Below are 12,433 nucleotides of genomic sequence, written 5' to 3'. Positions count from 1 at the left end.
AAGATCAGGTCCCACCAGAACTGGGTTTTTCTAGAAAACAGAAACCTAACCTCCAACACTCATTCTCATCTCTTCCTGGAGCGTCCCCACACTAATTCTCAGGCTGTTTGGGCCTACAGGCCACCTCCCAGGATAAAACTGACAAGGCTTTTCCTTCCAAGCTGCTGTTTTCTACTCTAGTGAGCCAGCCAGGCAGTTTGTCCTCCAATAAACTTTTTGCCTACCTACAGAGTAATGTAGTTTGGTGGTTTTGCTGCACTCACTAGGAAAATACAGGGTTGACATTCTTATATAGGAAGAGATTCCAATGAAAAGGAAAAAAGTCAATAGCCCAAACTGAAAAGAAAAAAAACCAAGAATTTGAACAGAAAATTCCAGGAAAGAAATTCAAATTGTGTTCTAGTTGGCTTTCTATTGCTATGATAAAACACCATAGCCAGAAGCAATCGGAAGAGGAAAGGGTTTATCTTACAAGTCACAATCAATCATCAGGGAAGCCAAAGCAGGAACTCAAGGTAGGAACCAGGAACCCAGAGGCAGGAACCTGGAGGCAGGAAGTGAAGCAGAGACCACAGAGAAATGCTGCTTACTAGTTTGCTCCACATGGCTTGCTTAGCCTGCTTTCTTATACCAGCTAGAGTGGACTGTGCCCTCCTACATTTGCCTACTGGCAATCATATGGAGGCATTTTTTTCAACTGAGGTTCTCTCTTTCCAGAAGACCTTAATTTGTGTCAAGTTGACAAAAAACTATCCAGCACAGCTGGTGTCCCTAGGTTCATTCTCTGTGTGAAGGGAAGAGGGGGGAGGGAAGGAGAGGGAAAGGGAATAGTAAAGAAATTCTTAGCCATGTGAAAAGTTCTTTACCACATGAAATGATGTTGAACCTTATTTGCAATAAGAAAAATGTAAATTAAGAGAAAACTGGAATATCATTTATCAGATTAGCAGAAGTTATCAAAAACACTAGTGGCAGAAATACAAAATGACATAACCTTACCAGGAAAAGAACTTGGAAATATGTTGCAAGGGCAGTTCTTTTACCCAGTAATTCCATTGTAAACTCCAAACACATCCTGGAAAGAAAAACATGAAATGATACATATTATTTACTTCAGCATGCTTTGTAATACCAAAGACTTGAAACAACTCAAATTTCAATCAGAAAGAGGACTAGGTGAATGTATTATAACACATCCATAAAATGGAGCATCATTTACCTGTTTAAAATGACTAGCAAATATATATTACCTCCACACAGTGATCTCCAGGATATATTGGCATGTGAAAAAGTAGATTCCTGGGAACTTCTCTAGCACCCTGTTTCTCCCTGTTCCCTTGATGTCTCCCTCTATCATGCTATTTCTTTCCTTGCTCTCCCACTCTGTCTCCGTTCCAGCTCGATCATCCTGTTCCCTTATGTTCTCATCCCCCATCCTCTACCCTCCATTGCCCCTCCTCACCCCCAGTTCACTCATAGAGATTTCATCTATTTCCCCTTCCAAGGGCAATCCATGTGTCCCTCTTAGAGTTCTTCTTGTTAGATACCTTCTCTGGAGCTGTGGGTTGTACTCTGGTTATCCTTTGCTTTACATCTAGTATCCAGTTACGAGTGAGTACATACCATGTTTGTCCTTCTGAGTCTGGGTTACCTCACTCAGGATGATATTTTCTAGTTCCATCCATTTGCCTGCAAATTTCATGATGTCATTGATTTTTACTGCTGAGTAGTACTCCATTGTGTATATGTGCCACATTTTCTTCATCCATTCTTTGGTTGAGAGACATCTAGGTTGTTTCCAGGTTCTGGCTATTATGAATAATGCTGCTATGAACATAGTTGAGCATGTGTCCTTGTGGTATGATTGAGCATCCCTTGGGTATATGCCCAAGAGTGGTGTAGCTGGGTCATGAGGTAGATTGATTCCCAGTTGTCTAAGAAACTGCCATACTGATTTCCAAAGTGGCTGTACAAGTTTCCACTCCCATCAACAGTAGAGGAGTGTTCCCCTTCCTCCGCATCTTCTCCAACATAAGCTGTCATCAGTGTTTTTGATCATAGCCATTCTGACAGATGTAAGATAGTATCTCAGAGTTTTTTGATTTGCATTTCCCTGATGACTAAGGATGTTGAGCAATTCCTTAAAATGTCTTTTAGCCATTTGAGATTCTTCTGTTGGAAATTCTCTGTTAAGCTTTGTAGCCCATTTTTAAATTGGATTGTTCAGTTTTGGGTTTGTTTTTTTTTTTTTTTTTTCTTTTTTTTTGGTTTTTCGAGACAGGGTTTCTCTGTGTAGCTTTGCGCCTTTCCTGGGACTCACTTGGTAGCCCAGGCTGGCCTCGAACTCACAGAGATCCGCCTGGCTCTGCCTCCCGAGTGCTGGGATTAAAGGCGTGCGCCACCACCGCCTGGCGGATTGTTCAGTTTTTAATGTCTAGTTTCTTGAATTCTTTATATATTTTAGAGATCAGCCCTCTGTCAGATGTGTGATTAGTGAAGATCTTTTCCCATTCTGTAGTCTGTCATTTTGTCTTACTGACCATGTCCTTTGCCCTACAAAAGCTTCTCAGTTTCAGGAGGTCCCATTTATTAATTGTTGTTCTCGGTGTCTGTGCTACTGGTGTTATATTTAGGAAGTGGTGGCCTGTGCCAATGCATTCAAGAGTACTTCCTACTTTCTCTTCTATCAAGTTCAGTGTAACTGGATTTATGATTTATGTTGAAGTCTTTGATCCACTTGGACTTGAGTTTTGTGCATGGTGGCAGATATGGATCTACTTGCAATCCTCTACACCTTAGACTACTAGCAATAGTGGAGAGGGTGCCTGAACTGATCTACTCTGGCAATCAGATTGGTGAATAGCCTAACTGTCATCATAGAGCCTTCATCCAGTAACTGATGGAAGCAGATGTAGAGATCCACAGCCAAGCACCAGGTCAAGCTCCAGGAGCCCAGCTGAAGAGAGAGAAGAGGGATTCTATGAGCAAGGGGCATCAAGATCATGATGGGGCATCCTACAGAGACAACCAAATCAAACTAGTGGAAACCCATGAACTGTGCATAGGTGAAAAAGTTGTTTAGCTTGGCCTGCTTAAGGGGCCCCTGGCTCATGCACCAAGATCCATCCCTGGTGCATGAGCAGGCTTTTTGGAGCCCAGAACCTATGGTGGGATACCTTACACAGCTTTGGCTCAGTGGGAAGGGCTTGGACCTGCCCCAACTGAATGTACCAGGCTCTGCTGACTCCCCATGGGAGTTCTTGCCTTGGAAGGAGGTGGGAAAGGGGGGTGGGTTGGGGGACAAGAATAGGGGGGGGAGGGAAGAAGGAGGAGGGAGGAAAGGGGCATCTGTGGTTGGCATGTAAAATGAACAGAAAATTTCTTAATAATAACAAAAACGTAAAGTAAAAGTAAGTGTATACAGTATACTCCCCCTGGCACACAACTTCATTATGGGAACATCAACTGGATCATTTTATATTGTGGGTAATTACTTGTTTAATGTCTAATAATAGCACCAAGGTTTTAAAGTTTACGTTTTTAGGAAAGAGATATGAAAATATATACTCCAGGAGATCCAGAAATTGGAGGGAAAATTCAGAACTCAAAAATATGTTCATGGAGGTATTACACAATATTGGTGTACACTGTAAAGATGTGTCTCTGCCTATCATGCCTTCTGATTGGTTTAATAAAGAGCTGAACGGCCAACAGCTAGGCAGGATAGGATTGGCAGGATTTCTGCGGAGAGAGCAGAAAAGGAAGAGGAATTTAGACACACAGGTTTTGCCAGGATACTCAGAGCAAGTTGGACATGCTGTACTGAAGAGAGGTAACTGAGCCATGTGGTAGAACATAGATTTAAAAAAAAAAATGTGTTAAGTTATAAGAGCTAGTTGGAAACATGCCTAAGCTAAAGGCCAAGCTTCAAGTAGGCAGAAAAGGGGGAAATGCTATGAAATAATCCTTTTGTACACTGTGAAGATATGTCATTCTTATTGGTTTAATAAAAAGCTGATTGGTCAGTAGCCAGGCAGGAAGTGTAAGTGGGAAAACCAGACTAAGGATGCCAGGAGGAAGAAGGGCAGAGTCACAGGAATCAGAGAAGATGCTAGGAGATACAGAAGAAACAGGACATATAGAAAATGAGGTAACAAGCCATAAGCTACATGGCAGAAGGTAGATAAGAAATATGGGTTAATTTAAAATGTAAGAGTTATTGACCAAGTATTTACAATTAATATTAAGTTTCTGAGTGGTTATTTGGGAAGTAGCTGCTGAGGCACAGGAAAACTCTGCCTACCATCTCCATGTCATTATTTGGGGGCTAGCAATCCAAAAATAGTCCAACAAGAAAGCTTTCTACATGGAGGCCCAGCATGGTGGTGCACAAATTCAATCTCAGCACTCAGGAGGCAGAGACAGGCAGAGATCTTTATAAGTCAGAGGCCAGCCTGGTCTGTAGCAAGCTCCAGGTCAGCCAGGACCACATGGTGAAACCCTGCCTCAAAAAACAAAAACAAAAACAAAAACAGAGAAGTAGAATATAGATGCAAAATACCTAAAAGTGTATGAAACATATATAAGGCAAATATATACAAGTCAGATATATTTTATATACTAACAACGATCAAAATTAAGTTAAAGTATTTTACTTTCAATGGCAAAATCTACAAAATGTTTGGAGATAAATATGTACCCTAAAACATGCCTGTTAAAAAATTTTAAAGCTCTAATTAATGTTCATAAATCCAGGTATGTATTGTGGAACATAACTAATTTTAGAACTCTGGGAAGAGAACAGGAAGACCACAGGTTCAAGGTAATCCATAGCTACATGGTGAGTTCAAGTTCAAGATCAACCAACATGAAATTCTGTCTCAAAAAAAAAAAAAAAAAAAGGTTCATCAATTCTACAGCTCAATATTGTCAGGATGACAATTCTCTGTAAACTGATCTATAGAGTCTAAAACAATTCCAGTTAAAATCCCAATACAATGCTTTGTTGAAATTGAATGTGTGTATTGAATGGCTCTAAAATCCTTTCAATTTCATACAATCCATTCCAGATTAGGAAGAATCCTGTTGGAGCTGGCTGTTGTGCTCTTTCTCTCTTTCTCCCTCCATCTCTTCCCCTCCCTCTCCCTTCTCCTCTCTGGTTTTTGGAGAAAGGTTCTTGTTATGAAAACCTGGCTGGTCTTAAGCTTGTCATCTCCTGCCTCTGCCTCTATAGTGTCGGGATTACTAAACCCAGCTACCCAATCCATTTTGGATCTGTTTGAAGCCACTTTCTCAATCTGTTTGAAGCCAGTTTTGTAGTACCAGAGAGACAAAACAATAGTAACTGCCAGGCAGTGGTGGCACACACCTTTATCTTTCTGAGTTCAAGGCCAGCCTAGTCTACAAAGTGAGTTCCAGGACAGCCAGGACCGTTACACAGAGAAACCCTGTCTCAGAAAAAAATAGTAAGCACTCTCAAGAAAATGAGATTTAATCTGTCAGCCAGGCACCTTAAATTAGATTTTTACATTTTTGGCATATTTTTTCCTTTTCCCCCCTCATATAGTTTATCATTGAAATTTTTGCTCAGAGATATGCTCCCACAGCTAAATGTTTCTTATCAAATGTGAAGTAAATGCATCTTTTACTAAGGAAATGAAGAGACAGAAAGAGAAGTAAAGGGGTATTTTGCCTGCACGCACACACACACACACAAAGGGATAGGATTGCAAGTATTTAGTTATAAAAACCAAAATTAAATATAAATTTAATATAAATTCTGTGACTCTTAAATCAATAAAAAATAAATTTGTGGAAAAATAGTTACTTGTTTTTTGAGACAGGTTGTTCTGTATAGTAGGCTGGTCTTGCTGGTCTTGAATTTATACATGAAGCCAGTCTTAAACTCTTCATCTTCTTGTCTCCACCAAAGTTCTGGGAGTATAGTTGTGTGGCATCACACCTAGCAAAGTATTTCACTTAAATTTAAAAAACATTGTAAGTGAATGTAAGATTATACGACTAACTTTATAAATATTACAAAATGAAACACAAAATATGCCATTATGTGTATCTAAAACTTAATTACAAAAATAACAGGATGAGAGGGTAGAGAAGTACAAGTGTACCAAATCTCTTGACTAACAGAAGATATTTCAACATACTGCTTTTCTCTTGTCTCTGAAGATTATAGAAATAATGACTATTATTTCTGAAAAGTGTGAAAGTAATCACTAGCAGAATTTAAGACAGGAATATGTCTTTTTGATTGCTGAAAATGCAGAAAACATACCCAAGTATTTATGAAAAGAAAAAGAAAAAAGGGGAAATAACAAAACTAAAACAAGATGACAAAAGCAAGACAAGTCTTACAAATTATAATAATAATTAAAATACATTCAAAGACAAATCCCTTGACTCAGTAACAACAATGCCTCATCAAAAAAACCAAAAGGTCAGGTGAGTATTAGCCAGGCAATTCAAAGAACACAAAATCAGGTTACAAAATTAATATCAAACAGTTAAGAATTTAGGGCAAACATTAATTGGGCAAAGATATTAAAGCAGATAAAGAATACAATTTTCAAAATGAATTAGTTTCATGAAGTTGTACTTTCTAAGTAGAATTACATTAAAATATACAGATGTTATATATTCATATCTTACATTTGCAAGGATACATTTACCAAGGCTTTGTAAATGCCACAATGCTCTGAAGTTGCCCATTGTCAGCCAGGGTTGACATTAGTGTCAAAGACAAACCTTTGGGTTGCTGCATCTTCTTTGAGCTGTTTGCAGACCAATTTCCAAAGATAGAAGAGAAGTTTTCTTCTCTAAACACCAAAGAAAGGGGAGTTGGTTATAAGGGCTCCTCCTGTCATAGAATTATTCCAGGATCCATATGCCAGGGTGGTGACTTTACATATCATAACAAGCAAGTCCATCTATGATGAAAATTTCAACCAGAGCATACCAGCATTTTGTTTGTGGCAAATGCTAAAACAAACACAAATGCTGGCCAGTTTGTCATCTGCACTAACAAGACTGGGTAACTGGATAGCAGGCACATGAACTTTGGGAAGATAAAAGATAGCAAGAGTCTTATAGAAGTCTAGGAATAGCCCAAACTAGCAAGATTAACTCTTAATATTTTGACTTGTGTTCATCCCAACAACCTGACCATTTCTTCTGTAGCTGAGAAGGATACTCATTTCCTTCTAAGTCTAGCTGGATTGCAGAGCTGCTTATGATTATGAATAAAACCTAAACAACAACAACAAAAAGAACAAAAATTACCAAATTTTATATGAGCAGTGGTGGTAGGAGGCAGAACAGGCACAAGGAAAATAATCTTTTAATGATTGTTGCTGGCATATCAAATAAACAAAAGGTAACTCTTTTGGTCAGGTTCCTTGGAAAGAGGCTCTGAGAAAGCTACTGCCTGCAAGAAATTTATTGGTTGTACTCTTAAAATTAATACTTGTAAGGGAATGGTGAAAACTGAACGGGTACAAAGGAAACCCAAACCATGCTGCAGGTGCATTGAACACCTTAGATCCTGCAGGAAGCTTTGGAGCTGGCAGGATCTTTCAAAACAAAGTCCCCACTGAGGGAAGGCTTGAAAATCTTTGTATTTCTTTACAAGTCTCTAGGGCAGAATGCATTCCAGAAAGGTTTAACCTCTCTGCTGAAGACGGTTACTGGGAACGGACTCAGCTCTGTTCTAATCAGCTAACAGTCTCACAGTGTCCAGGGCAATGACAATACTGTTCTCAACAAAAAGAGGAGGAGCTAGAATCTCATGAGGACCACTGGATGAGAACAGTAATATATGGAAGAGAGGTGAACTGGATATACACCCCCTAGATTACTCTGATATGCTTCTTCCAATACAAGCCAGAAGCACTAAAACCTAAATAATGCAATGTTTAAGGCTGACTTAGAAATGTATCATGCCTTTCAGGCTGGAGAGGTAGCTCAGTGGTTAAGAGCACCTGCTGCTCTTCCAGAGAACCAAGTCAAGTCACAGCACCCACATGGAAGCTCACAATCTTCTGTAACTCTAGTTCCAGGGAATTCAATGCTCTCTTATTGTCTTCATGAACAGGAGGCATGCACATAGTGCACAGAAACACATGCAGACAAAATACTTACACACGTAAAATAGTAAGTAAAATTTAAAAATAATGCTTTTAAATTTAAAAATTGAACTTACTTTCCTAGCCAGCATCTAGGCAACATTTACAAAATTTTACCAAATATTAGATTATAGAAACTGCAGAAGTACATTAAAAGCATATTATGTCCAATATTGTTCTAAAGATGGTAAATATAAGCTATAAAATAAGACAATAATCAGCTAAAATTAATTGCTGATTAATTAATAATAAATTATCAGAGTCCAAAATAATAAGGTTAAATCAAATGAAATACAGAAAGGACACTACTATTGCTAACAAGCAAAAGTTGTTTTTGGATCAAGGGGGGGAAAGTGAAGAAAAAACTTTAACAGAAAAGTGAGCAAAATAAACATGATATTGCATTGGTTGGAAGCCTTGTGACCTGCAATACTGTCATCACTGCTTTCACCAGAGCTCCTACGGCTGCCTTTTCTCATTTCCATACATGTATCAGACCATATAATCCTTCTGTTAACCTATTTTTCTTTCTAGATTAGGCAGATTTTCACTAGAAAAAATATGCTGGAGTGAAAGGTTAAGTAAATAGGAAATAAGCAGAATAATTTGGCCTGCATCTCAGTCCTCGTATATCAGGAATAGTCACTTTGTGTCTTGTGTCTTGTGGTACATGAAGAAAGGTGTACAAAGTATGAGGAAGTCTCACAATGGGTTTATCTCTGTATTTTCTGGTAGATAATTAATGTCATAATTTTCCTTCATTGATTTCTCACTGCATGCTTGCAAAAGTCTTATCTTTCAACTTCAGTGATAGCATTATATCTAAAAGGTACCAAACACAGAAAGAATGGTTCAGGAAGAAACAGAACTTCAAGTAATCAACTTCTAAAATGTTTAGATGAAAAGGCGGAGGATATTTTAGATTAAAACCATTGTGAATTAATACCACAATGGAAATTGGAGCCTATAATTTAGAGTATTAATTTTAAAAATTAAAAGGTGTATTAGTGAGGGTTCTTGATAGAAAGAGAACCACAATGAAAAAAAGAGATCTATACACAGTCGGCCCTTGAGATCTATAAAGGACTCGTAGGACAGTCACTCATGGATACAAAAATCTGTTGCTATGCTCATTTCTTACATGAAATATCATATACATAGAGTCTATATATTTTTCCTAAGTGCTTTATTTTTTGTTATTGTGGTCTTTGAGGTGCTGGATATTAAACCCTTAGCCTTATGTATGTTAAGGAAGAACTCTACTTCTGAGCTACACCACCAGTCCCCTATCTCAAATAGTTTGAATTATCTGTTATCTATATCATATATAAAGTCACACAATCTAAATATCCATTATACTGTATCATTTAGAGAATAATAACAAATGTCTATACACATTCCATACAATTTTAGAAAATAATTTTGGTCTATAGTTAAAGACACAAATGTGAAGTTCATGTATATGTAAAGTTGACAGTATGTATAGGACCTGGTCAATAAGACTTTAGGAGTTAGAAAATCTGTTATCTACAAGGCAGAATCCCATTCCCTAGAGACGGCAATCTTTGCTTTTAAGACTATCAGCTGACTCAATGAAGCTCACCTGAATTATGGAGAGTAACATGTTTGAATTCATGTACACTGATTTAAATGTTAATTGCTTCTAAATAATGCCTTCATAGTAACACCTAGACTGATGTTTGACTAAACAACTTGGCACTGTGGTCTAGCCAAGTTGATATAAAAATTAATTATCAAATTAATTGTCATGAAATTTTATAGTATCTGTGTATAAATTCTATACTCTAGAAACATGTAAGCATCACGCTATTCCCAGGACCAATATTTCTAGATGCATTAGAGCACCATGCAATTCCATGCATAAATCTGAGTCACTTGAGAATAACTACTAAGAGCAGCCTAGAGCAAGTCTTCATAATTCATTCACATCTCTTAAAGGACAACAGAAATATTCGAGTGGTAAACACAATAACAGTATTTGATGTAACCATATTATTTTAAGAACTTAGAACACTGAATGGCAATATTGGAGGATCATAATGTATTAAAGTTTAATATTTTATAAGTCCACTCTGCAAAGAAGGTGACTAAGGTTTAGTATTTTAGCATCTTTTCTTGGAAACTATGGCTGTTAATATCAGTTTTACACTTTGATAGCACTGTTTCATCAATGTATTATGTTTATTTTTATAAGAAGACATATTTCTCTTTCAATAGTTACTATGTTGATATATTAACAGCAATTTTGATATGCTACAATCATGACATTAGCTACGTCATGCTGAAAGTTTTTATAAAATAGTGCTTGCTGAATATTTTCTGAATTTTGAGTTTGTTGATTTGATTCTATTTGACATATGAAGCAAATCTATAATCTCTTTACATTTTACTTTTGAGTTCTAGTTTTAAGTACACTGAACCAACAATATTATTATTAGATTATTACCTTCATTTTATGTGACAAATTGCCTCTTTCCAAAATTGGATCAGTGGCTATTTTTTCTTTTTTAAAAATTTTTTTTTAATTTTGTGTGTGTGTGTGTGTGTGTGTGTGTGTGTGTGTGTGTGTGTGTGTGTGTGTACAGAAGTGAGAGCAGGTGCTTGTGGAGGCCAGAGTTGGAGCTGGAGTTACAGGTATTTGTGAGCACCTGGTGTGGGGGTACTAGGAACCAAACTCAGATCCTCTGGAACACCAATAAGGACTCTTAACTGATGAGTCATTTATCCAGCCCCTTATTTTTAATTTTTGAAGTGTCTACATCATCATTTTCATTTTCACCAAATATTTCCAGCAAAATATCCTTTCATTCCATGAACTTAATTGAAGTGTGAAATTTCTGTTGAATTGTCAGAAATTTCTGGTTTAGAATTCTGATAAAGAGAACACAAAGTTTTATTGTGAAATGTGCTTGATTAATGCTTTGAAAAAGAAAGCAAACTTTTGTAGATAGGATTTTAAAAGATACAGTATAAAACAAAAAACAGAAAGCTAATCTTTTAAAATAAAAAACTACAAAAAGAATTTATAACTCAAGAACCTGTATATGCCAACCTTACACAGAATGCAAAAATTGCATAGCACTAAGTGGTGAAATATAAGTAATGAGCCAAATTTATCTCAAAACTAAATATATTCACACACATGCACATATATCTTATCTAAGTGAAAAAAATACTGAACTCAAACGGCCATTTACACTTTCCACAAAAGCAGATATATCTATAGGAAAAAAATCTCTATTATGTCAGTTTGTACTGTTGAAAGTGGTTACCAAGAAAGACAGAAAATCTAAAAAGCAAGCAGTTAAGAGCAGTAACTGCTGCCTAAAGAAATAGAATGAAATTACTGACAATGACAGAGTGATTTCAGGAGGAAATGAGAAAATCATATATCAGCAAATAGAATTTTCACAAAGGAAAATAGCCCCAGTTTATCAAAACTTTGATACTCTGTATTCTAGAAATAAATGCACTGCTGACATCTGATTCATAGAACATTAGTAACTAAATCACCATGTAATAGAGAAACTCAGAAGACTGAGGCATTACTATTAGAAGAGTATAAGGTCATTGTGCACCCATATGGTGAGAATCATTTACAATCTGTCTCAACATAAATGTCTGAGTTGCCCAGATATCTCAGGCTGAGTGTGGTGAATACCCACATCACGATCTTGTGAGTTACTGGCATGAGTATTTTTAAGGTAGTTAGTTGATTATTTCTGGCTATTAGCAACTTTGTAAATGTATTTGAGTATTAACACACCTATGAAGGAGTGAATCCTTTTCTCATCTCTCACCATTAGAGGAGCCTATGGATATGTAAATGAGACTGCTCAGAAAAAAGAGAGACTACTAGTTTTTTACTTTTGACTGCTATCTGCATTTGAGTTTTCCCTTCTCTATCCCTTTGCCCCACACCTGGACAAGCTGAGAAAATCTAGGCACTCCTTTCCTGCTTTTCTTGAGCCATTTCAGATTTGCTTGGAATGCCTGCTCTGCTTTCTCCAGAACTAATTATGTAAGTAATAAAGTTTTTTATACCTTCTTGGTGTGTGTGTGTGTGTGGTGTCACTAATATCAACATCTGAAACCAATTTTGAGAAGGTGTCCTTTCCATTCCCCAGGGGTAACAAAATAGTTCATAATATATCACTGAATAGGAATTCCTTCCCCTGTATTTTTCTTTTATTCAGAAAAATCCAGGCTACTGGTTAGTGGCTTACAAATTACAATGTTGGTATAGATTTGGTGACAGCTGTAGATTAAAAAAA

This window comes from Peromyscus californicus, unplaced genomic scaffold (assembly GCF_007827085.1).
Source record: "Peromyscus californicus insignis strain IS unplaced genomic scaffold, ASM782708v3 Scaffold_7__1_contigs__length_154581171, whole genome shotgun sequence".
NCBI classification, from domain to species: Eukaryota; Metazoa; Chordata; class Mammalia; order Rodentia; family Cricetidae; genus Peromyscus; species Peromyscus californicus.
This window is presented reverse-complemented; position numbering follows the sequence as displayed.